The following is a 25,697-nucleotide window of genomic DNA, read 5'->3' as shown; positions in this document are numbered from 1 at the left end:
ATTCAGTGCCTCAGGACTATCTGCCCATCACTCCCATTGCATTTGTTTCCTTGAATGAAACAATCTCACCCACTGAACTGAGGCATGTCATGTACTATTCATCTTTGTCCTCCCCTTACTTTGTCTTCTCACCCCAAAATATACTCTCTAGGTAGAATATGTTCAAGAAGTGATTTTTTCTTTTTTGTTTGGCCTTTTCTGTTTGTGTTGTTTTTTGCTTTTTAGGGCCGCAGCTATGGCATATGGAAGTTCCTAGGCTAGGGGCTGTATTGGAGGTACAGCTTCCAGCCTACACCACAGTCACAGCAACATGGGAGCTGAGCCCCATCTACTACCTACACAACTCATGGCAATGCCAGATCCTTAACACACAGAGTGGGACCAAGGATCATACCCACATCCTCATGGATACTGGTAAAGTTTGTTTCTGCTGAGCCACAACAGAAACTCTCAAAAAATGACTTTTTAAAGAAGTCTTTAAGTGGTACTGTGTAAAGGTCCCCTAGATCTCCCCAGGTTCAGCTGACTCATAGACTTGGCACAAAGACATCTGTGAAAGGATCAACAACAAAATCTACAAAGGTAAGAGGCACATGGGGTCAAGTCCAAAGGAAACTAGGTGTAGGCTTCCAAGAATTCTCTCTGAACAAGATCACAGAAGATGTGCTTATTTCTACCAGCAACCAGTCGTGACAATAGCTGTCAAGTACAGTCTACCACGTAAGCTTAGAAACTCAGCACCCAAGGCTTGGTGAAGGCTTTTCACAGGTATCCTCTATCTAGCATATACCATAATTCCAGATTCCCAAGAAAGAAAGCAGACATTCTTCATAAACCACGTTGTTTACAAAATCTAGACACATTGAGCCACCTTATGATGTAGAAAAGCTTCCTATCAATGCAGGAAACTCTTTATCCATCAAGTATCCAGATGCCAGCCAAGAGAGAAGCTTACAAACCAAAACTTTCAATAGCAGTAGTCTTGGGCCTGGCTATTTTAATGTTTTTTCTCCACAAGCACAAGAAAACATGAAATCTACGGAGTTCCCGTCGTGGCACAGTGGTTGACAAATCCAACTAGGAACCATGAGGTTGCAGGTTCGATCCCTGGCCTTGCTCAGTGGGTTAAGGATCTGGCGTTGCCCTGAGTTGTGGTGTAGGTCGCACACACAGCGGCTCGGATCCCGCATTGCTGTGGCTCTGGCATAGGCCAGCGGCTACAGCTCTGATTGGACCCCTAGCCTGGGAACCTCCACATGCCGCAGCAAGCAGCCCTAGAAAAGGCAAAAAGACCAAAAAAAAAAAAAAAAAAAAAATGAAAGAAAGAAAAAGAAAACATGAAATTTAGAATGTTCCTTTCAAGTCTCTTTTTAGGAGAGGTCTATAACAATCCAAGAGCCCATGTAACATACTGCTAATGATCATTAAAATATCAAAACTCAATTATATAAATTAATGAGAATTCAAGGCCATCCTAAATAATAGGCTCTTATTGCCTTCTACTCCAGTTTCTTACATTGACAAGAAAGAGCTTCAGGCACAACTTGGTGCCCTGAGACTTGCACTGTACAGGTCATTACACTTCTTGTTTGTAACTGAAGAGCTAAGTTGAACATCTGATCTAGTCAAAATCCCCAGCTAAGAGATTTAGAAACTGAGGCCCAAGAAATGCCTTCCTCATTCTCAGGAGGCAGCCAGGTAATAAGGGATAGGTATGTAGCCACAGAGATGCCTTTGTACCTCATGTAACCTCGAACCTCTAGATCTTTCCTTATTTTTTTTTTATTATAGAAAGTCATTGCTTTATATGTTTTCTTCTTTCAGTCTCTTGATGGTAGGTTTCCAGAATTTTTTCAGGTCAAGGAGTATTTAACAAGGGAGCCAAGATTATTCAGTGGAGCAAAGGACAGTCTCTTCAATAAATGGTGTTGAGAAAACTGGAAAACCCCATCAAGAAAAAAACTGGACTCCTACTTACACCACTTATAAAAATGAACCCAGAATGGATTAAAGACTTGAGACTTGAAATCATGTAACTTCTAGAATAAAACAAAGGGTAAAATGTTCTTTGGCACTGGGCTCTACTATGATTTCCTGGGTATGACACCAAAAGCACAAACAAAAGAGCAAAGAACAATGAAAAAAAAAAATTTGGCTCATTTCACTCAGTATGAGATTCTCTAGTTCCATCCATGTTGCTGCATGGCATTATGTCATTCTTTTTTATGGCTGAGTAGTATTCCATTGTGTATATATACCACATCTTCCAAATGCAATCATCTGTTGATGGACATTTGGGTTGTTTCCATGTCCTGGCTATTGTGAAGAGTGCTGCAATGAACATGACAAACACCATATGATATCACTTATAATATCCAGCACTAATGAACATCTCCTCAGAAAAGAAAATCATGGACTTGGAGAAAAGACTTGTGGCTGCCTGATGGGAGGGGGAGGGAGTGGGAGGGATCAGTAGCTTGGGCTTATCAGATACAACTTAGAATAGATTTACAAGGAGATCCTGCTGAATAGCATTGAGAACTTTGTCTAGATACTCATGTTGCAACAGAACAAAGGTGGGGAAAAGAAATGTAATTGTAATGTATACATGTAAGGATAACTTGATCCCCTTGCTGTACAGCAGGAAAATAAAAAATAAAAATAAAGTCATTAAATAAAATGGAAAAAAAATTTGGACTAAATCAAATAAAAACCTTCTGCACAGCAGAAGAAACAATCAACAAAATGGAAAGGCAACCTATAAAATGTGACAAAGTATTTGCAAGTCGTTTATCTGATAACATCCAAAATATACTGTTAAAAACAAGAAGTTCCTGTCATGGTACAATGGAAATGAATGTAATTAGGAACCATGGTTGCAGGTTCAATCTCTGGACTCACTCAGTGGGTTAAGGATCCTGCATTGCTATGAGCTGTGGTGTAGGTTGCAGATGTGGCTTGGATCTGAGGTTGCTGTGTGTAGGCTGACAGCTATAGCTCTGATTCGACCCTAGCCTGGGAACCTCCATATACTGTGAGTGCAGCCCAAAAAAGCAAAAACAAACAAAAAATAAACGAACAAAAAACACTAGGCCCAAGGTTGACTCACACTAACCCCCACATCACCAAACCAAGACTAAATTACAGTTTTGGCTCTCCCAGAATTTGAATTTCAAATGCGTCCGTAAGGAATCCCCTGATCAGCACTAATTAGGTGATCTGCTTTATTGCCCCTGCCACCCCCTAAAGGAAAGTAACCTTACACAAGACATTAACAGCAGGTTGATTATTACAACTTCCTTGCTCCTCCTCCCTTCTGCCTAAGTCTTCACTTTCATACAGCTCTTCCATCAGTGCTCCTTTCTACCTGCTAAATGGGATGCTTCCTGATTGAACCCATTTTCGCTCACATAAACTCTTAAGACATTTAACATGCCTCAGTTTTTTACAACAGTTCTAGTGTTAGAAGAAGAAACCTCTGTTCCCCAGTGACCTCCAGGAGAAATGAACAACCAGATGAAGCTACATGCTGAGCCCCTTGAGCTCCCAGCTTGCTCACTACCTCTGGAGGTGGTGGCCAGCTCCCAAGGCACCTTAATGTCTTGGTTTTTGTGTTGAGCTTTCCAATTTGGAGCATTTCCTTTTGACACAAGGGTGTAACACAAGGAGTCTGACACAAGGAGGGGCATAATTTCTAGGCTTAACAAGCCAATGAACCTCACTAAAGATACTCTTGGAGTGCAGCGGCCACAATCAAGAACTTTTAACCTAGTAATTGATCCATTTATGAGATGCTCTAGATAAGAAAGAAATCACAACAAAGCCCTCACCATAAAGAGCACAAGGGAAATTATTTTTCCTCCTCTACAGTTTCTGGAGATAAGGACAAAACTCACTCCAGTTACTCAAAATTGGGAACTATTATCTAGTCACTTATGATGGAGCATGATAATATGAGAAAAAAAGAAGGTATACATGTATGTGTAACTGGGTCACCTTGCTATAAAGTACAAAATTGAAAGAACACTGTAAACCAGCTATAATGGAAAAAATAAAAATCATTATGAAATAATTTTTAAAAAGAGCTTGCAGATGAGATCTTGAGAAAACTTGCAGAAGCAATCAAACAGTGAAAATACTTAAGCCAGCTCTCCAGATCTTTATCTGTAGAAACTAGTTGAAAGAGGAAGGAAAAATTTCACTTTGTTCCTTCCTTTCCAAATTCACATTGTCAGGCAAAAAAACAAAAACAAGAAAACACCCATTTGTAAGAATTAGATCTATTGAATTTTGACTTTTGAATTTGCTTTCAGGTACCCACTGGTTATCAATCTTTTCTCTTTCAGAGAAAGCACTGCCTTCTTGTCTCATTTCCCATCCTGAGAATCTGATTTGGCATATCAGGTTGGGGCCCCAGAAACATGGACAGAAATGAGGGTTACACCCCATTTGTGTAACCCTGACAGTTACACAAGTGTCCTCCTGACTGTTGCTGACTCTCAAGACTGTTACTCCCTTTCTTCTGGTTATCTTTAGGAGTGGCTCTGGATCTTTGAGGTAGTGTCTTTTGTACCTTTTTAAGGAGGACTCTAGGGCCCATGAGTTTGTTCAGTACTGTCAGGAGTATTTACTGTTTGTCCTGCTGAAACTTGGTAAGATGTTTGAAAGGATTTTTTTATAGTCAGAAGTTGGTCATATTGGAAGCTGATATTCAGAACATCCAGGGGGGAAAAAGTCAATTCTTAAGTCTTTAAGTCTTCAATGAATGAGAAAAGAAAAAGCTTAGACAAAGGAAGGGAAGAAGGAAAAGGAGTGGCTATAGAGAAATAGAAGACACTCACCTGGGATTTAGGATCGACTGGAAAGAAGGTCTAGGATGGTATTAAAAATGCAAAGGAATCATCAGGAAAATTCAGTGTAAAGAACCACACCAAGTGCTCTCTTCAGTAACATTGCTGGTCACTCAAGTCACTCGAGTATTCTAAGTCTAGGTCTTAAACACTCACACAAAGCAGGGATTTGGTCATAATAATTTGGTGTCATCCAGTTTCTACCACAGAGCCTGCCAAGAGGAAGGAACACCCAAGGCTCTCACGAAAATGACCTGTTAAAGTAGCATCAATAGGCAAACCCACAAAAACTGGATGAATGAAGATACTGAAGGATGCTTTTTCAAACAATGGCCTGAATGGAGTTCACTGTGACACCAGTCCTCTACTGTGCGGGACACAGTAATTGTCCAGGTAACTGCTAAGAGGCTTCTGCAGCTGATCTCCACCTTTACTAGACACCCTTCTTGGGCCTCAACTGTCTCCATTCATTTAGCTCTATTAGAAACACTTCCACTTGGTTCTCTTTAGTTCTGAATCCACACAATACCACAAGTGTTTGTGTATTGGTGTGTGTGTGTAAAGGCAGCAATGAATGTGTGTAGGCGTGAATGTCTGGACATGTGTTTTCAAGTCTCATTTTATTTCTGGATTACTCATGCTGGTCATGCTCATCAGCAAAACATACAGTTGTTTTTAAGCTTTAGGTCTAAAGAGCAAGCACCTCCTACAGCTAAAAAATGCATTCCAACCAGCATCCAGAGGTCTACTCTAAATAACCATGCATCTGTCTGCAGATGGCTTTAAATCATGAGATGAACTTGTACCTTCTGCTCCTTGGCTGATGCAAAGTCATATTTAATATTATTTCTCTCGGAGCTTCAATTACAAATGAATTTTTTAATTTCAAGTACTGAAAAAATAAGCCAAGCAGCTGGGCTTGCAATAAATCACCAGATAAATGCAGAAACTATTCCAACCAAGCAAGGAGACAAGCACAGCTGCTATCACTAGGACGATCCATTCCATGCCCGCAAGGCTGAACTGAGATGCCACCTCACAATGAACAGTGCTTCTCAGGTCACTGGACCCTGAAAGATCTACTTATACTGACTAAAATGATCCCAAATCAAAAGGAAATTACTAGTCTGAAAAAAAAAAAAAGTCAGCTAATGCGTAAAGTTTCTCTGGCTTACACAGCCCATACTCTTATCTTTAGTTAATACATAAGAGAACATCATATTTAGGTTGAAAAGTCATTAGCATGGTGGGGCCCACAAATATGAAAACATTAAATAACCTAAAACAGGTTCACCGAAGATTTTTTTTCCCTAACTAGGACTCACAAGGATATTCTCAGGTATAGACTACGACACTGTAGACCTGAGATCATTCTATTCTTGTTCCTGTCAACTGGGCTCACCACAATTCACCATCACTGCCAGCACTGTTTCAGTAGACAGTTCCTAGTCATACAGGACTTCTACTGGACAGTACTAGAAGATAAAGGACACTGGAAAAGGAAGATGATGGAGAAGCATGGATGACTGACAGTTCACATTCCTTCTATTTCAATCGACTTCAGGGCAATGGTAAAACGATCTCCTAACTTGCATTTCATGATCCATCATACTTGCTAAGATGTGAACCTTTATAAACAGTGTGTTAGAGTAAACTATATCTATGTTGTCAAATGAAAATGAAGACAATATTATATTTGATTAATGCAGTCAATTAAGATCATTAAAACACATATGATCACACACATGCCCTCTTTCCTCAAAAGTTTTAACTCTTTCAGGCTAAGAAACCATCTACACAAAATCAGAGCTATGCTCCAAACTATGGCTCTGTGTTCCTGCTGAGAGATGAACGCTGCCTTCTTAATTCACTCAAGGGAGTGTTTGAGGCACTGAACAAAACTGGCTGTTGAAGAAGCTTTTATAATTTACTGGTATGCTGCTTTTAAAATAATCTCTTTTCTCCCATATCACTGTTCCTCCCCCATTTCCCTTCCTGCATGGAGTTAGTGGCTCAAGGCCCTGAGGGAGGCAGTGGAGCATCCTTTAAGACTTCAGAGAGCTGTCAGCCACAGCTGGGAAAAAGTACATTTTCCTGGGCAGAGAGCAACTATGCAACAGGAAAAAAATGGAGTAGATGAGAAATTTCAAACAAATATATATTCCTTCAAGAGTGTCTTTAGCCAGAACTATGTCAAACTCACAACAGCCCTGAAGGACCATGAAGCAGACCATCTTTTAAGAACAGCATTCAGCCACAGGGGAGATGTCTTTTCAGTATGGGGAGTTTTTTGGTTTGTTTTCTTCAGAGTGCTAAATCGATTCTTTTCAAGTAAATTTTGGTTTTAATAGTTACAGTCCCAACACCAAGTTCTTCAACATTGTTAACATATTATACCCATCAAACTCTGTCTGCTGCAATGTACCTTAGAACCATTGCTCCCAGGACCACATTCTCATGAGTCGATCTGATATTTCCTACTGCACATTACAGACTCCATATTCAGACCTGATACTCATGGTAGCCACAGGAAAACTCATGAGCTATTTTTGTGTTTGGATGAGTTCCTTTTCATACATATGTTTCTCAGGAGCTGTGTTCAGTGGCTTATGTGTTCAGTAATGAGAGCAGATTTCAGACACTCAGTCAAGAACATCATCTCAACATTCTAAGATGATTAAGGCATCAAACAATATATTCACAGTTTGAATCACATCAAGTAAACACTTCTGTTTTAAGTCAACATATGAAGACATGATGCCATCTAAGCTCTAGTAGAGAGATGATGGAGATGTAGATGTGTGGGCTCTTTCTAATCTGGAAAAAGACAACCTCAGAACTTCCCTTTCTCCCAGTATATGTAATGGGATGACAAGTATGGATCTCACACATCCAGCCCTTGCCCATATGGTGCTTATACCTTTCAAACAAAAAGAGCTATTCAGGATTCCTGCAAAGCCATCTCAAAATCTGATGATTATGGAAAAGTCACATCAAGACCAAAAGCTGTCACATACCATCTGCCAGGTTGTCTATCTTGACCTGTATGAGAAAATCTTCAAGCCTTTAGAATGTTAATAATCAAAGGGGTTCAGATCCTCTACGTGTTATAGTCCATATAATTACAATCTTTGCAAGAATCGTATAGGAAACAGATTCTACTTGTAGAGAAATGCTTTCAACACTCAGAAAAGATTATAACAAATCTTGAGAGTATATCATCTTTTGGGTTGGGGGGGTTGCTTTTTTTTTTTTTAGGGCCACACCCATGGCATATGGAGGTTCCCAGGCTAGGGGTCGAAATAGAGCTGTAGCTGCAGGGCTACACCACAGCCACAGCAACACAGGATCCGAGCCACCTCTGTGACCTACACCACAGCTCACAGCAATGCTGATCCTTAACCCACTGAGCAAGGCCAGGGATCAAACCTGCATCTTCATGGATACTAGTCAGATTCATTTCTGCTGTGCCACAACAGGAACTCAGAGTGTATCATCTCAGTTATGATAACATTTAATTTTGTGGAAGCTCAGGCTTAGAAGTTAATAGTTAAAAAGTTTATTAAGCCTTCGAAATAAGTGATAGAAAGAAATATGTATATAGACTTATATACAATAATGTGTATTTTTAATATAGACACAAACATATGCACAAAATCATAGTTCCACATGGAATGCACTTCAACATCAAGTTTCAACTAACTTTCAGCAATCCACTAAATCTTGCACTTTGAAAAGGCAGAGTAAAAATCACAAAACAGTGAAGATACTCAGATATTAAGTGACATATTCCTAACCAATAAATCTGTCCTTTTTTGTCTTTTCTATTTTTAGGGCTGCACCTACAACATGTGAAAGTTCCCAGACTTGGGGTTTAATCAGAGCTACAGCTGCCAGCCTATGCCAAAGCAACCCCAGATCTGAGCCACGTCTGCAACCTACCCCACAGTTCACAGCAACGCCGTATCCTTAACCCACTGAGCGAGGCCAGGATCAAACCCACAACCTCAGAGTTCTTAGATTCATTTCCACTATGACACAATGGAAACTCCCTATCTGACTTTTAAGGAACAAAAACAAGTAATTTTATGAGTTGACTTTAAAAATTATAAACATTCTAAGTTTATACTTGCGAAGTGAATAAAATAGAGAATGGTGAGTTCTCATAAAAACGAATTGAAAGATAAATTACATGGAATTTACATGTGTGCCATTTACTATTCTCTTTATTGGGGGAAATTCACTCATTATATGCTATGTTTCATTTCCATAAAAAACTTAAAAACACTAAAGTGCCTTATTTTTAGGAGTGTTGAAGTTTTTATACCTCTTCCTTCGACCACAGGAAGTGTCATCTTGCCACGAGTACAAGAACTTATATATGCTGTCTGTAATTGCCACTCACCTACTCAGGGGGTGGGAAGTTTGTTGGCTACTGGGAAAGTGTGGTGTGGAAGAGTAATAATGAACCGATTGTTATACTCTGAAGTGTGCAACATTTTCAGCTCATGGGGTGGTGTTGAAAATCTAAGAGAATAAAATTTTGATTGGCTGCTGTATATATATATACACCATATATATACTAATATATACCAAGTGACCAAAATATATAAAAGGAAATATTTTACCCATGACATTTGACTGACTTTAGCTTTGTGATTATTTGTTCTACTTAACATTAATGATGCCTTTGTTATTGGTTAGTTTTCATTCCACTTTCAAGTGAGACTTTCATTCTTGAAGAAGGAAATGTGCTCACCCAGTCTAAAAAGAGATCTACCCAAGTTAATGTATCAGTGTACATTAAGACTGGGAGAGCCCTCTTGTCAAAAATGCAAGAAGCTTACTAAGAAAAATGATGGTTGGGAGTTCCCACTGAAGCTCACCAGATTAAGAATTCAACTAGCATCCATGAGGATGCAGGTTCAATCCCTGGCTTGCTCAGTGGGTTAAAGGATGGTGTTGCCATGAGTCATGGTGTAGGTCACAGATGCAGCTGGGATCTGATGTGGCTGTGGTGTAGGCTGGCATCTGCTGCTCCAATTCAACCCCTAGCCTGGGAATATCCATATGCTGCAGGTTCAGCTATAAAAAGAAAAAAAAAAATGATGGTATAGAATCTTTTAAGGACCTCTCCAACTCATGATAATTGTATCATTGCAAGTTACTAACCAATTCTACCCTTCTCTCCTTAGGCTATTAGTACCTATTCCAGGTTGCTGAGTAACCTGTATTTCAGAAACAGAGAGTGGCCTGACCTAATGGGCCATGAGCTGACCCCCATTTTTTTGCACTGTAATATTCTGAGACACTTGGTCACACCACTACTGAGGGTAGAGGGAGGAAGAAGGAAGAGCCCTGTGATCAATGATAGAATAAGGTGAGGTTGAAATAAATACCCAATAACATCATACCAATTATTATCACCACAATTTGGCATTTGAATTCGACTCCAGAACTGTATTCTGAGAGGACCTAAAATTTAATAGCAAGCCTCACAATTTACTCTGCTCTGGAAAATTTTCAACCACCCCTCAATTCCTCCAATTGAGCAAAAAAAGAGTCCCCCCTTTCACAAACCAAGACTGTCTCCTATTCCAGGGTATTGAACAGCTGCTGTCTGCTGGGCCAAGGGAGAGTAAGCCATTCAGGGATTAACTGGAAGTCATTTCCCTACAAACAGTAGAACTTGTGTGGATAAGTCTGTCTGCAAAGATCAGATAAATTTGGTAAAATTATACCCAGCCTTCATTTTCATACAGTAGAATGCCCTCACAAACGCTCTGGGAAGCCCAAGAAATGGACCTCCTCCTCAACTTAGTGAGAGGACAGTGGGAGTGAATGCAGCCTGCAGGGAGGTCAGTGTGACACACAGGAGAAAACTCAGGGGTTCATGGGAGCTCCTGGTCAGGCAGCCAAACTCTGTCCTGGAGGTGGGGTACCTTATTTCAGAACGACACACAGAGTCAGAGCTCATAGAAGCCTAAATGGGAGAGGAGATTTTCAACCAGAATTGCTTGCATGTGCTAATCACTCAACCTCCTTGGCGTCAAGAACTGCCTTTCTTTTTAAAAATTGTCAAGACCTCTCAGAGAGGACTTCTACATGGGTTCTCAGTATTTACCATCTTTGAAATTACAAATATTTTAAATTTTTATTCATCAATTTTAGCAGTAAGCCCAGCATGTTACCCCAAGTAAGAATGTTATAAATACTATTTCAAAATGAAAAATTTAGTGAGAAATGTGGCACTGTGTAGCTGTTTACATTTTGGCAAATTTAACTCCTGTCTTAGTAAGTTCATTCTCGTATTTGCTTCTGCCTTCGGTCCATTGCAATAAGTTGTTTTGGTGCAAATATATGAAGAAAATACAGCCTTATTACAAAAACACCGTTACAAAAGAACGAGTGTATTAATACTCTTCCAAATAACTGTATATTATTTTTTGATGCTCCATTAAACCTGGCAAGTGGTAGATGTAATTTTGGAAATTTGAAGTGGTAGCAATGAATTTCTCATGCTTGATTAAATGAAATCCATTGGTCTATCTTGTACCTTGCATGGATCCTTTATATCCATATGATAGATGCTGGAAGTCATGCATTACGCCTTACCTATAGAAATCACATTTGTTAATATTAACATCATTATCATGGGGAAAAAGCTCGAAGTATTTAGAAAATGTTAAGCTCATAGTTACAGATTCAATTTTCAGAAAAATTTTGTTTGTAAGCATCAGCATCAAACACTCTCAGTTGTTTTCCTGTAAGTAGTTTGCAGAAATTTTATAAAAAATAAGCCTAAATAACCTTGATTGTTCAGTTCACACCTCAAAGTATCTTTCCTCAGAATATCCATCATCATTCATTTGCAGTACAAGTGTTCATGTACTTCCCACTTTGTCACACAAAATATGAAAGAATGTTATTCACATGTCTAGTTTTAATAGAATCATTTACACTGCTTTATCAGGACATTCTTAGTTCAAACTGGCCCTTTCTTGTGTGGTCATTAAGAAACAGTGAATTTGTGCCTGGTGCCAACAGTTTTATCCATCATTGATTTTATACTACTAGTGCAAATGTCTGAGCAAAGCAAAAGGTGATTAAGATACTATTATTACTAGAAAGACTGTTTTGATCCCCTAAAAGTACCTTGGCAAACTCTTGAGACTCACTAGCTTATATAAGGCTTTGGAATGAATAAGACTTAAACAAAATGTTAGTGTCATAATATAGGATCCAACAGATCCTTATTTGTTCATTTAATCAGCATGCAATAACTATTTGACTCTAGTATTATCATCCCTTTTGTTGTTATAGTATCAAAGTGTATTAACAAGCATTTCCTCAACAGTGTAAATCATAGAGCTGCTAACAAACTTTCTTTTCAAACTCTCTAGTGACAATTCCTTGAGTGTTTGACCATTAAGCTCTAGATTACTGGTTGGTTTGCCATGCCTATTTTTCCACTCACGAATTTTCAATTACCCTTTTAGTTAAATGTACCTAAATTCCTACATAAATAAAACACCAATTTGACATTCAATTATATTAAATTCATTTTGGCATTTAGAGATCTAAGAACATAGTACAGTAAAACTTGAGAAATTTATAATATTCATAGAAGAATCTCTTCGTAACAGACAATGTATTGATACACCAACATCCCCTTCTTGAAGGGGTTACTTCTCCCCCATTCCATGTTATTTTAGTGGCCCCCTCAATCATTTCCAGTATAGAAAGGCACAAAGACAAATCCGAGAGGTGAGCAAGCAACATCAAGGTCAAAGTTCTCTCCAGTGATAGCTATAGAGGTCTCATGCAACTGGCATCGTTTAGAAAATATGAACCTCAAGTTCCTTTCAGCCATCTTCACTGCTCCACAAAGGAAGGTGTCAGTAAGTGTTAAAACTGCAGCATATCAAGATTTTTAGGCATTGTATTTAAGCATACCCCAATTCAACTCCGAGTGAATCTGATTTGGTAGGACCTAGGGAAGAAGTTTTTATACCAAGAGTGGCTAGAAGCAAAATAAACTATTTGATTGTCTATCATTTAGGCAGTTGGCTTAGTTAGGAAAGCCAAGTTGGCCATTTCTGCTTATTTGTCCTTAAATTTCATTTTCCAAATTGAAGTTGACTCAATCTGGCTTAGATTTTGGTTGATATACATTCGTTACCAAGGCATTAAAACCACCCCAGGCTAATGACTCCTTGTTTAATTACTGTAACTTAACACAGAGAAAAGCAGAACTGATAAAAGAACACATTGTTTGAGCTTATGGACACATTTATAAAACCACATTCAACCAATATGGAGTCTAGAAGGGTCTCATTGGATCATTCGCATGCAATCACAAAAGTTTTAATATACCCTATTTGAATAGGGTAATATTTTTTCTTAAATTCTACCTGAAAATTTTCTATTTAGAGTTGTTCTATCAGCATTCATGTATAAGAGTAATCCATTTAATGTAGGAGTGGGTAGGTATGGATTTCATCAAAGTAGATTTCCTTGGAGGGATGGGTTGGGGAGGGAACCAGATATAGCAGAAAGAACATGACTTAGAAAACAATTAGTTGAATATAGGTGGAACTAAATTTATTTAAATACAGAAAATTGGTCCTTTCAGCTAGGATAGGTAATGCTTTCCTCACTCCCCATCCCCCGCCCCCCAGCCCCTGTGGTTACTCAAAAACAATGTTTCTTAACGCTTTTCAGAAAACCATACAGCCAGGCACCAACTTCAACAGAAACACAGATGGATCCAATAGGCCACCTTGGATTCAAACCCTGTACAATCAGTAAAATTGCTCTAAGAAATACACAAATAGTTTTGGCAAAGTACAAGCCAGTCTGGGGCTTGTGAGAAGAGAGGGAAAACTAAGACCCTAGCTAAACAACACGTCACTTCAGGTACTGCGTTAAATCTGTACTGTTTATTGAATTAAACCTCCATTAATCTGTCTTTAATACCAAAATTGCCAAAATGCCTCAATCTGTTAATGGGAAAAAAATACACCAACAATCCAGAGAAAACCAGGGACTTGTCCATGGACAAATTGTTTTTGTAAGAATTAAATAAACAGCATTTCGACCTTTTCTGAGAGACATTACAAAGTCTTTAAAAATGGTCTCTAATGGAAATGCATGGCTCCCTGCAAGTCCCAGAGGGAAAAAACAAACAGTCCTTCTAGGTGTTGTACTATTCTCTACCCTGAAAAATTACCAAAATCTAAAGAGGAGTCAGCTGAGTTGTGATTGCTCTCAGCCATAGAGTTTTTTAACATATTCAGGTGATTTCCCAAGAACCATTTCCAGGACAGCATGTTATTAATACAAAGATTTAAGTGTTCCCAAGAGGCCTGACAAGATAGACAATAACTTCTCCAAAATGGCCATTATATTCTAGTCTGTTGATAATTCTGAGATTTGAGTGCCTGAGCCCGAGGATGGGCAGTCCGAAAGAAAGACCACAACTGAATTGGATTACTTTTGTCAACACGGGGAATTGTTCATCTGTTTCTGCTCTCGGTTTTCAGTAAAGCAGAGGAAATTATTATGCTCTGGAAAACTTTCCACCCACCCCTCAACTCCTCTAATTACAGTTGAAAAAAATGTGTCGTCCTTTTGACAAACCAAGGCAGTCTCCTATTTCAGGGTATTGAACAGCTGCTGTCTGCTGGGCCAAGGGAGAGTGCGGCCATTCAGGGATTAATTGGAAGTGATTTCCCTACAAACAGTAGAACTTGTGTGGTTGAGTCAGTCTGCAAGGACCAGATGAACTTGGTAAAAACCATACTTAGCTTTCATTTTCATAAAGGACAATCTTCAAAAGCTTCCAAACCACAGCAAGTCTTGGTTATGTTTTCAAGGTATACTTCCTTAGTACATTTAATTCAAAGATACTATTCCCATTTTAGATAAAAGAAATCAGAACTCCAGAAGTTAAACGAGTGACTCAAAGTCACTGTTTTGGTTACTTTCAAGGCCAGCATTAGACCTGTAGGCATCAAAGGACATGCTTTTTCAGCAGCATCTAAATGGCTGAGCTACATAGATGAGGAGCAATAGAGACAGAAGCCATCTGGTACCATCTTTTCTCAGAGAAGATAGGACTTGATCTCCTTTTTCTCTATCCTTCCAACTCAATCAATCTTTCTCCCAGCTTCAGTTTCTTAAGAAAGAACATCATAACAAAACATTTTCTTGTTTCTTGTTGATACATCAGTCTATTTGAAAAATAACCAAAGTTAGCTTTTACTGAATGCTTATTACATACTTTGGGGCTTATATAGTCCATTGCAGAATAAAAGATGAGAAGCTCCCATTATGACACAGCAGGTTGAGAACCTGACAATGTCTCTGTGGGGATTTGGGTTCCATCCCCGGCCTCCTTCAGTGGGTTAAGGATCTGGTGTTGCCACAAGCAGACGTGACTTGGATTGGGTGTTGCCATGGCTTTGGCACAGGCTTGCAGCTGCAGCTCCAGCTCCAATTCGACCCCTAGCACAGGAACTTCCACATGCCACAGGTGCAGATGTAAAAAGAAAAAGAACATAAAGACAAGAGAAAAGAAGGGAGGGAGAGATCAAAGAGGCTTAGGGAGAAAGGGCAAGGTCAAGTGCAGACCAGGAGTAGCACTATCTCATCCAATAATTTAACCAACTACTCAGGAGTTTCTAAGATTACATTTATAAATCCAGCTCTTTTTTTTTTTTCTGTTACTTCAACACAATTGGTTTTTCATTTCTATGTTCTCTAATGGTCAAATGCTGAAACCAGGATTCACATTCTGTCAAAATGTCAATTAGCCATTATCTAAAACTCAAAAAAACGTTTATTAAAACTTCCTTTTACAAAGAACAAGTTTTTTCCTAAATGTGAACTTGATTTGTGTAAGTCATGACAAGAATTTAATTACCACTAGCTCCAAAAAAAATAAATAAATAAATAAATAAAAAAAAAACAGAAACACCAAGATCCCAGGAGTAAGGACAAGTACAGAGATGTATTTTGAAAACTTGGGACTGAAAACATAATGATACATTCTTCCATGCTTCAGAGAAAGCTACATCCTTATTCAGTGTAATTATTTGTATTTACTGAGAAGCATGAAGTACCCATCAGTCTCACTTGGCCTGTCTCAGAAGCAAAGGGCAAGGACAGAGCATGGATAACAGCACAATGGTGTTGTCCAGCATCCGCCATGACTGGGAGTTCCACCAATTAAGAAAATCAGCATCAACACTGAAAGTTAAGTAGCAAGGGGTCCTGGTCCAAAGCAGTTAATACCAAGGGAGAATCAGGTAGCTACAAGGTCACATAGGTCTAACTTAGCTGCCAGCTCCCTCCTCTGACCAGGATTTTTCTGCATTTCCATGACTTCCCTACCCTCATCCCTTCTGGCTTCAGGTAACTATTTCTAAGATGATCTATATTACATCCCCTGGAAGACTTTGGCATTTTCTGCCCCTTCTCTCTGCATCAGATGTGGGCATTGCCTTAGGTCGCATACACACAGAAATCTTAAAAGCATTTGTGTGGCACACATGCTGTCCAGTCATCCCATCTCCCCTTACTCCCAGTTTCCTTCACCAAAATTCTCCCCATCCTTACCAATTCCAGCTTAACTTTCATGAACTGCAGCTTAGCAGTGATATTGTTTACTTTATTCACTAAGGAATTCCCTAAAAATTATTTTTAAGTATGTTTTTGCCAAGCAAGTACAGGTCCCCACTGAGTGCTGAGGCCATCCTATCACCATCCCCATTATCTTTATTTATCCAGTTCTAAGGACAAGTTGTCTCCTGGTTTTTCCTCTTATTTGCTGAATTCTCTTCTTTCTGACTTCCAAATGTCACAAGGATGCCAGGGTTCAGTATTCTGACTTCATTTTCTAATTATGCTCTGTAGAAATGTAATCTTATAAAGTCTCAAGACCTTAAATGACAAATATAAAATTTGGGAGTCAGTAGTTCATCTCCAGCTTTGATCTCTCCCTAACGATAGGCTTCTATATCCAATGATGTCCTCTGAATCTCCCCTGGATGTCAAATGGACATTTCAAACAGTATTCTTTATTATATTCCCCCAAACTGTTTCACTCCTATGTTGTCAATCCCAATAAATAAGATCATGCATTCAGTTGTTCAAGCTAAAACATATGTCTTATTTAACTCCTTTTCCTCCCAAGATTTAGCCAACCCACCCAAAAAATCCAATGGCTTCTGCCATCAAAATTCATTTTCGGAGTTCCCCTCGTGGCTCAATGGTTAATGAACCCGACTAGGAACCATGAGGTTCCAGGTTCGATCCCTGGGATTGCTCAGTGAATTAAGGATCTAGCATTGCTGTGAGCTGTGGTGTAGGTCGCAGACGAAGCTTGGATCCTGTGTTGCTGTGGCTGTGGCCTGGGCCAGCATCAACAGCTCCAATTCAACCCCTAGCCTGGGGACTTCCATATGTCATGATGGAGATCCCATCTATTGTTTATCTCTCATGGTTCATGTCCTGAGCCAGAGGATTCAGGCTTCCTCTTCCACACCTGCTTGTTTCATGGCTCCGGGTGGTTAGGCGTCCACATTGCCATCTGAACCAGCTTGGAGAAAGCAGTTTAAATGTTCATGTAACATCTTTTCTATGTATTATCAGAGAATGGATTTGTTTCAAGTCTCATGATGTCTCCAGAAGCTATCAAACCTGAACGGGAAACTGCTGACTCAGAACAGAAGGGTAACAAATACATCCCTGAATCATTGACTGAATCAGTGGTTTTGGATGGATGGGTTGGGGGCTACCATCACAATTCTAGGCATAGTAAGTGATTTGTGACTAGGACCAATGGTTAAGACATCAATAATAAAAGCCCCTTCCCCCCACACAGAGTCAGAGAACACTGCTCAAGTGTATTTATCTTGAGTTCAGCCTACTGGTGAATTTCAAGACAAAGCTCCTGGTAGAGCCAAAAAAACGCTGCAGAGAACATAACCTTTTTCTCCACATATGCATCTCACCACCACCTTGATCCCCCACCCCAGTACACTAAGCTTTCTGTATGTAATGAAAAAATTTTATAAGCCCACAAACACTATAGCAAAATTCTTCCTTAGTTATTATGAACTAAACAAACTTGACAATAGGCTAAGAAGGGAAGAAGGACAAGGATAAACCAGAAGACATGTTAATTAATGGCATGTCTTCCTCAGAATGTACTGCTTTTCTGCATCAGCATCTTAAATAATTGAGCAACCTCTGGAGGCAGTCTTTGGAGGCTGTTTTTTTAACAACAACAGTGTTTAAAACCATTAGAATGATCAGTGCTCATCACTGGAATGGTGTGAATATAGACTTTGAAGTCACAAATTAATAGTGTTTCAACTAGGTGCACAGAGCTGCAACTAAGTGGATAAAATATCCTGACCCAGTGGCGCAAAAAGACAAATAATGCTTATTTAGAATTATTCAGAACAATTTAGGAGGGAAAAAAGCAGGGGCTTAAGTCAGTATGTCCCAATTCATGATCCCCTTCAACAAAAAAATAATAAACCCCACACTACTTCTCCAAAACCACTTGGATTTAAAAAAAGCTTGGAAGAAAAACTCCATGTCATACTTTCTTTTAGAGATGGAGCACCTTAAATCTAAGGGATAACACAGAATTGAGAGTCTAACTCTGTTTATGCTGTTATTTACCAAACTCTTTATAAATACATAGTCATACCTAAAGGTATATGAGCATTTCTCATTTCATAGTTTGAAAAACCATGGTATAAAGACTCCTTTTGAGTATTCACAGTAGCAAGCTTTTCTGACCTATCTCCAATGTATTATTTTAAATGCTGCCCCCCCCACACTTATGCCTAAGGGAATCCAATAAAATACTCAACCAGCAAGTGATCCCAGTGTTTCAGAAAGACTCATAGGAAATATAATGCCCCACAGGGACAAATTTAACTTATGCTCTTGTGTTTATTCCACGTGGGCAGTGACCAGAGCAATAGCTCATTCTATGCAGTGTGGAGCCAGGACAGCCAAACTCTCCTGCAGAGGACTAGACGGTATGCATTTCAGGCTTGGTGAACCTTAGAGGTTCTATGATCATTAGTCTTCCTTTCTAATACAGAAGCAGTCATAGACGATATGCCAGCAAATGGACTTGGCTGTGCTTTGCATTCAACTTGGTAAGCTTAGAGTGCGCTCTCATTAAATTTATACAATATAACGTATATTTATGTATGTGTATAAATATGTATGTATGTGTATATACATATGTGTGTGTACATACACATATATGCATACACATTGTATATACATTATATGTGTTTGTGTATACATACATATATATACATATATATACACATACATATATATACATACATATGTATGTGCCTATATATGTATGTGTATACATACATACATATATATGTGCCTATGTATTTAAGTATATACATACACCCAGAAACACAAAAAACTTGTTCTTGATTGATAATGATCATTTCCTAAAAACTGGGCCACCCAAAAGCATACCATTCTATTTATTTAAACAAAACCTCATTAATTGCCACCTAAGGGGGCTGAATGGTGTTATGACCATGTTTAACAGGCAGGTTTTCAAATTAGAATTCCTACCAAAACTTAACACTTCTTGCCTAACACATTTTTCTTTTGTCTTTGTGTACCCAAATGAACACACAAAGATAAAGAGATCATAGGCAGGAAAGGACATTCAGGTGAGAAAAGAGGCTTTGAGACCAGGTAAGTAGCAAAGGCTATTCTTGGGATTTAACCAACAAGTAAGCAACCACCATGTGTAAGAGGAAAGTTTGGCCAAGAGTGTACCCAAATAAACAGAAGCAAAAAATAAAGCAACTAAGGTTTCTCCAAGTGTGGTCCATGGACTATATGTATTTGAATGATCTAAGCCTATCTGTTAAAAACACAGCTATTCGGCACCCCCTCCCAGACCTATTAAGCCTACAGCTCTTCAGGTAGAGCCAGGAAGCTGCACGATTTTTTTTTTAAAAACAGGATCTCTAGATCATTCCAATGAACAGTGTCACTTCAGAGTCACCTAACTAGGCAATTTAACAAGGAGGCATCTAAAAAAAAATCCCACATCATCTTATGGAGTAGCAATAAAGCACAATTATCTCAACCACAGGAGAGGAAGCCCCCACCTCAGACAAAAAGCAAACAGGTGTATGCTATAGCAAAGCAGCAACTATGTTTCTTGCCACCTTAGCTGGAATGCCTGAAGCCTTTTCCTAAGGACAACCTGGAGTGTTTATAGACATATACATAAAATTAAATTATATAGATACTATGCTAATATTGATGCCCTGTAAAATGCACAATTCAGAGTTTGGACTCTTGATTCCTTTGTTCTCATCTTCAAAGATAAAAACATCTCCACTACTGTTTATGTTGGCATCAGGACTGAGGACTCAACTGAAAAATCAAGATTCTACCACCAAAAATGGACTCATGCAAAGGGCTTGGGCAAACACCAGCCATGTCATCGCCTGGTACAGGCTAGAACTCAAAGGAGGCAGGTGAGCGGGTACCCATGTCTCCCTACAGAGAGGTGTGTCTGGCCCAGGAGAGTTGAGCTCGCACTGGGCCAGGCTGGAGATATGGTCCACAAAAGGGAACCCCCCCCCACCAACACCTGTTGCGCTCCCTCCCATTAAAAGAAGCATCAGAGCAACCTTGCAGGTGGCAGACAGCAGCCTGGGCCAGGCACTTGCCTTTCAAGGAGTTTTTTGGAAATGCCAACTGCTGGCATGTAGCAAATGCTTAGTGTGGAGTTTAGCTGTATCCCTGGGCAGTGCCAGAACAGCTGCTTGTTCTATGGAAAGCTGAATTGAGGTGTGATGCCTCCCTGAGGGTTGGGCTGAACCTCTGACCCCACTACCTCAGGATCTGACGCATGGAGAAGTAACCATTCCTATTCCAGGTCACACAGTGGTCCCTCTCTCCAAAGGGCAAAGTCCAATAACCTTAGAGAATACAGTGGTGAAAGAATTCTATCTCAAGGTTAGAGACATTTAGAAGATTCAACCATGTGCTTACATGCCCACACTCCTTGCAGGATTTTGCTATCTAAAACAAAATCATGTATCCTTCCTCAATTCCCACTTTTTGTTGTGTTTTGAATACATAAGATGCCAAAGCTAGTTGTCCCAGTTCCGTATGAGGTGACAGCAGCTCCTTAACAGGAAAAAGCATAACCCCAAGGTCAGGGGACCAAAACGACTCTCCCACTTTACACTTGACTGCACCCAGCCTCAGAGCTGCAGGCAATGACTGGGCTACTGCCTATCATTCAGTTTCCTCATCTGGAAATGGGCATGATGCGATGTGTGATAAGCATTAATTAATGTTTGTGAAGCATTTTCAGATTCACTGATGAAAGGGCCGAAGTATTATTTTTTCTCAGCATGAGCAAACAAACATTTGGTACAAATCCAACTAAATCATGCTGAGTTAATTACCTGTAAGACTTGAAACTGTTGTCTCGAATCTATTTTGCACTTTGCTGCCCTGGCAGATTAGCACCTGTTGTGTCTTACTGTGAATCACCAAGAGAAATAAGCAACAAATTGGGTCAAAGGATATGATTGTACTTCATGTAGACTCCTGTTTGCCTGAGATAACTCTGAGTAGCGACAACAACGACAAAAAAAACCAAAAAAACAAAACCCACATTGGTCATGTGTAATTCAGTTGCGGTTACATAGGCAATTTGCAGAAGCCAATAATAAGCCTATTATTTTCAAATAATAAATAGAAGTCAAGATGTCAAACCATAAAAAAATACGGTCTTTCACATTTATCCCAGTGATGGTTAGGTTGCTACCTTACGAACATTTCTTAGAAGTTCCAGACAAGCTAGACATTTGAGACAACAAACACACTTTCCCAAGTAACGCGGACTTATATTCTACTTTCTAAGATGAAAGCAACACATTTCAGCCTTTGAATAAAGCTGTTTAAATATCCTTTGTCAGCCAGTAGACAAGCAAAACGTGAATTTGAACAGTACAACAAGAAAATTCAAACAAAAGAAAAAGAACTCTGAGTTAGAGGGGTGGAAGGGTACCAGCTTCAGGAAACGATATCATGGCTGCCCCTCCAATTAAATGTGGTTAAAAGCACAATTCGAGAACACAGCATTTAACCCCAAACACTTACCAGCTCAGAAAGAACTTCAGTTTCACCTTCCAGAAGACAGGCAGATCCCTTCAACCCCTTTCTGGGGAAGAGAAAACTAGTTTTGATGTAAGAAGGTGGAAGATGCCAGGAGAGAAAAATGCAGCCACCTTCGTAGAGCGCAAGATGGTGGTTTTTAAAGTGTCTGGGCCCAGATCGCAAACCAATATCACCTGAAACATATTAGAAATGCAAATGATCAGGCAGGTCCACTCCTACTAAAAGAGAAACTCTGGGGAGAGGCCTGGCAATTTGTGGAGTAACAAGCTCTGCAGGTGATTTGGCTCTGAGGTTAGAAAATTCTGATTCTAACCTGCTGAAGTTTGAGAATCAGTGGTTAATGGTTGCAAATTGGTATCACCCTGAATGTGAATGAGCAACATCATTCAATTGGGCTAAATCGTGGGAAAGTGAATAAAGTGAGAAAGGTGAGTCAAACGAGGTGATACCGACAGGTGGGACTTGAGTTTTCACAAGTACCAGTGTTTAGTGCACAGAATCTGTAGCAAATAAAGGGGTAATGCTTTTTTGCTCCTGGAATCATTCTCCCATCAGCAGGTTAAAATAAATAAATAGATACATAGACAGATAGATAGGTGTATGCAGTTAAAGCAGAACTCCTAGCTATCCACCAAAACACACTCTCCCCTTGTTTGTAACACAACTCCATTTCCCAGCCTCCCTTGCAGTTAGGTGTAACACTTTCGGGACCCTCTGCCTGGGCATATGAGCAGAAGTGAGTGTGCCAATTCCGGACCAGACCTATTAACAATATCCAAGTGCCATGCTCTTTCCCCATTGAGGTGGTTACAATGGCAACACTCAGGACTAGCTGGAAGCCATACATTAAAGATGCCAAGGCAGCCAGCAGTCTTGTTTCTGAATCAAACATGGAGAACTTTCCAAGACCTGAGTTCCCAGCCTGACCCTTACATGACAAAGAGATCAACTTTTTGTTCTTTAAGTGAATTTTAGAGGTCTATTTTTTTAACCTAAATTTACCTGCTCTACCTCATATATTGGTAGTCAGATTCACAATCAACCTTCCCATAACTCATACCAAACATTATCATAATCTTCACATTTAAGGAGTTCCACTCCCATCATGGCTCAAAGGGAACAAATCTGACTAGCATCCATGAGGACTTAGGTTCAATCCCTGGCCTCACTTAGTGGGTTAAGGATCTGGTATTACCTCACTTAGTGGGTTAAGGATCTGGTATTACCTCACTTAGTGGGTTAAGCTCACAGACACGGCTTGGATCTGGTGTTGCTGTGGCTGTGGCACAGGCCAGCAGCTATAGCTCCAATTCAACCCCTAGCCTGGGAACTCCATATACCATGGGTATAGCCCTAAAAAGACAAAAATTTTAAATTATATTCTGAAAGTTTGACATGTTTACAAATATTTTCCTAGCACACATGCACACACACACACAGACACACACACATCAGTAGGGAGGATGTAAATCCTTCAGGTCTTGCTTAAAATGTACATATATTCATATAACAACAAAACAAGACATTCAGGCTAACACATTTCCTTTACAATCATTTGTAAAAAAAAAAAAAAAAAAAAAAATCTGCAAAGAATAGTGTTTTCTAACAGTAGCGTCTACATTTACCTTTTCAAAAAAAAGAAAACTAGCTAGAATTATCCTGCCTAATTGATACATTTATTCATCTTATTTCAATGCACCTCCAATTTAAAACATCAAACTTGTTTGTTTAACGTAATTCTTTTTACATGTAGCTCTATCTCCTAAAAACAGGGCCCAACATATTCCTGTTGACTGGATACATTCATGTTGCATGTTTATTTGTGGTTGTTTAGCCTCCTTCTCATGCAGGTCTGAGAATGACTCTCTGGGTGAATTCAGAGAAGTCATTCCATATACCCATGACATCATGTATTCAACTACTAAAAGGGAGAAATATTATTGGCCACTTCTATGATGTAAACATTAGTAAAATAACTGGTGACATAAGCACTATGTTCCTTAGAAATTAGAGCACTGGGCAGAGTGGATTCTGCATCTCACAAAGACAAGGCAGGTAACCACTGACCTGTCTTCTCTAACAAGAACACCACCACTGTCCCCACAGAGAACTAACTGCTCTGCAGTAACTATATCACACTCTTACATATACAGGGGGAAATGTGATATCTTCATGGTTCAGAGGGTAGAAAAGCTCAGGCTTAAATCTTGGCTCCCCCACTCGGTAGCTCTGTGGCCCTGGAAGTTTCTTACCTTCTTAGGAGCCTCCATTTTCTCATCAATTGAAACAGCCCCCCTTAAGTCTTTCAGGGCCTCCACATCATCTTCAAGAAGTGAAATGCTCTTCTAGCAGTAAGCAAGTCTCATCATGACTTGATCCCAGTCTACCTCTCTAAGCCATCAGCGCCTGGTCCCCTTTGGGCACCAGACAAAGCTCTCTTCTTTCTTCCTGAATGTGCAGTGCTCGAACTGCTGCTCTGCCATCTGGCAGTCCTGCGCATCAACCTTAAGACCTCCTTTGTTTGAGGAAAGGAATGAAAACCTCACCTCCTCAGCCAGCACTTCCTCAGGCCCCTAGGCAGTCACTTCCTTTGCTTCATTGCTCTCATTACACTAGACACACCTTCTCTTTAAGACTTACTATCCTCAACTACAATTATTTGTAATTACTTTGTTTGTTTAGCTTTTTCACCACAAGAGTGTGAACTCCTGGAAAGTCTTGTCTTCACTCCACCTAAGGCCTTTGCACCCGCTGTTCCTTAACCCAAACATCCTTCCCCCAGGGATCCACAAGGCTTTCTCCCTACTTCCCCATGTCTTTGCTCCAATGTCAGCTGTTTGCTGAAGCCTCATCTAAACCGTCTATGAACACATACCACCTGACTTTCCTCCTTCCTTGAACCTCGTGGCCAGGCGCCTTAACCTTTGTTTTTCCATTTCAGTGAACACCTTTTCAAACACAGTTGGAATTCCCTGCTGTCCCAGTGGTTAAGGGTATGGCACTATCACTGCTGTAGCTTGGGTTCCATCCCTGGCTGGGGAACTTCCACATGTCGAGGGAACAGCCAAATACATACATACAGACATACATACAACACAATATAATTTACTTATTAGTTATTTTGTTTATGAATATGGTTTGTTTATCCAAAACTATAAACTTCATGATAGTAGGATTATTTAACTGTAACTTACTGATAAATTAAAAGAACTTAGAACTGTACCGGCACATAAAGAGTGTGCAGGAGCTATTTACCTAGGTGAATGGGTGATTTTTTTGTACTTTTAAGGGCCTAAAAGTTCAATAAATATTGATGGATTATATGACTGAATAAATGCCTGTCCCATAGTTGTTTCCATCCACAAGAAAGAAAGGGAAACCAAATGAACTTAATCAGAAAAAGAACTAGACCCTAGTTTATTTCCTGTCTCTTTTTCTTGGAAGACACATGGGACAAGAGCATGTGCTCTTATGGAGAGAACTGGGTTCTTATCCCAGCAGAGGTACCTTGGTACTGTTTAGCCCTTCGTAATGCTTAATCACATCAATGCAAAATGGATTCAGTCATATTACCTACCTCTCAGGGCTATGTTCAGAAGGTTAAATTTGGGCTGTTGTTCAGAGATTATG

The 25,697-nt window shown here is 39.6% G+C and overlaps 1 long non-coding RNA gene across 1 annotated transcript in view; it reads right to left on the bottom strand.

Annotated features, from left to right (window-relative positions):
• LOC106509534 overlaps nucleotides 1–23,191 on the bottom strand; it is a 409,533-nt gene extending 386,342 nt beyond the window's left edge. Inside the window, exon 1 of the long non-coding RNA XR_002341858.1 lies at nucleotides 22,050–23,191. This is a non-coding gene — a long non-coding RNA (uncharacterized LOC106509534). The remainder of the gene's footprint in view (nucleotides 1–22,049) is intronic.

Source organism: Sus scrofa, chromosome 2, assembly GCF_000003025.6.
Source record: "Sus scrofa isolate TJ Tabasco breed Duroc chromosome 2, Sscrofa11.1, whole genome shotgun sequence".
Classification (NCBI taxonomy): domain Eukaryota; kingdom Metazoa; phylum Chordata; class Mammalia; order Artiodactyla; family Suidae; genus Sus; species Sus scrofa.
Note: the sequence above shows the minus strand (reverse complement) of the source record. Positions and strands in the feature narration are given on the sequence as shown.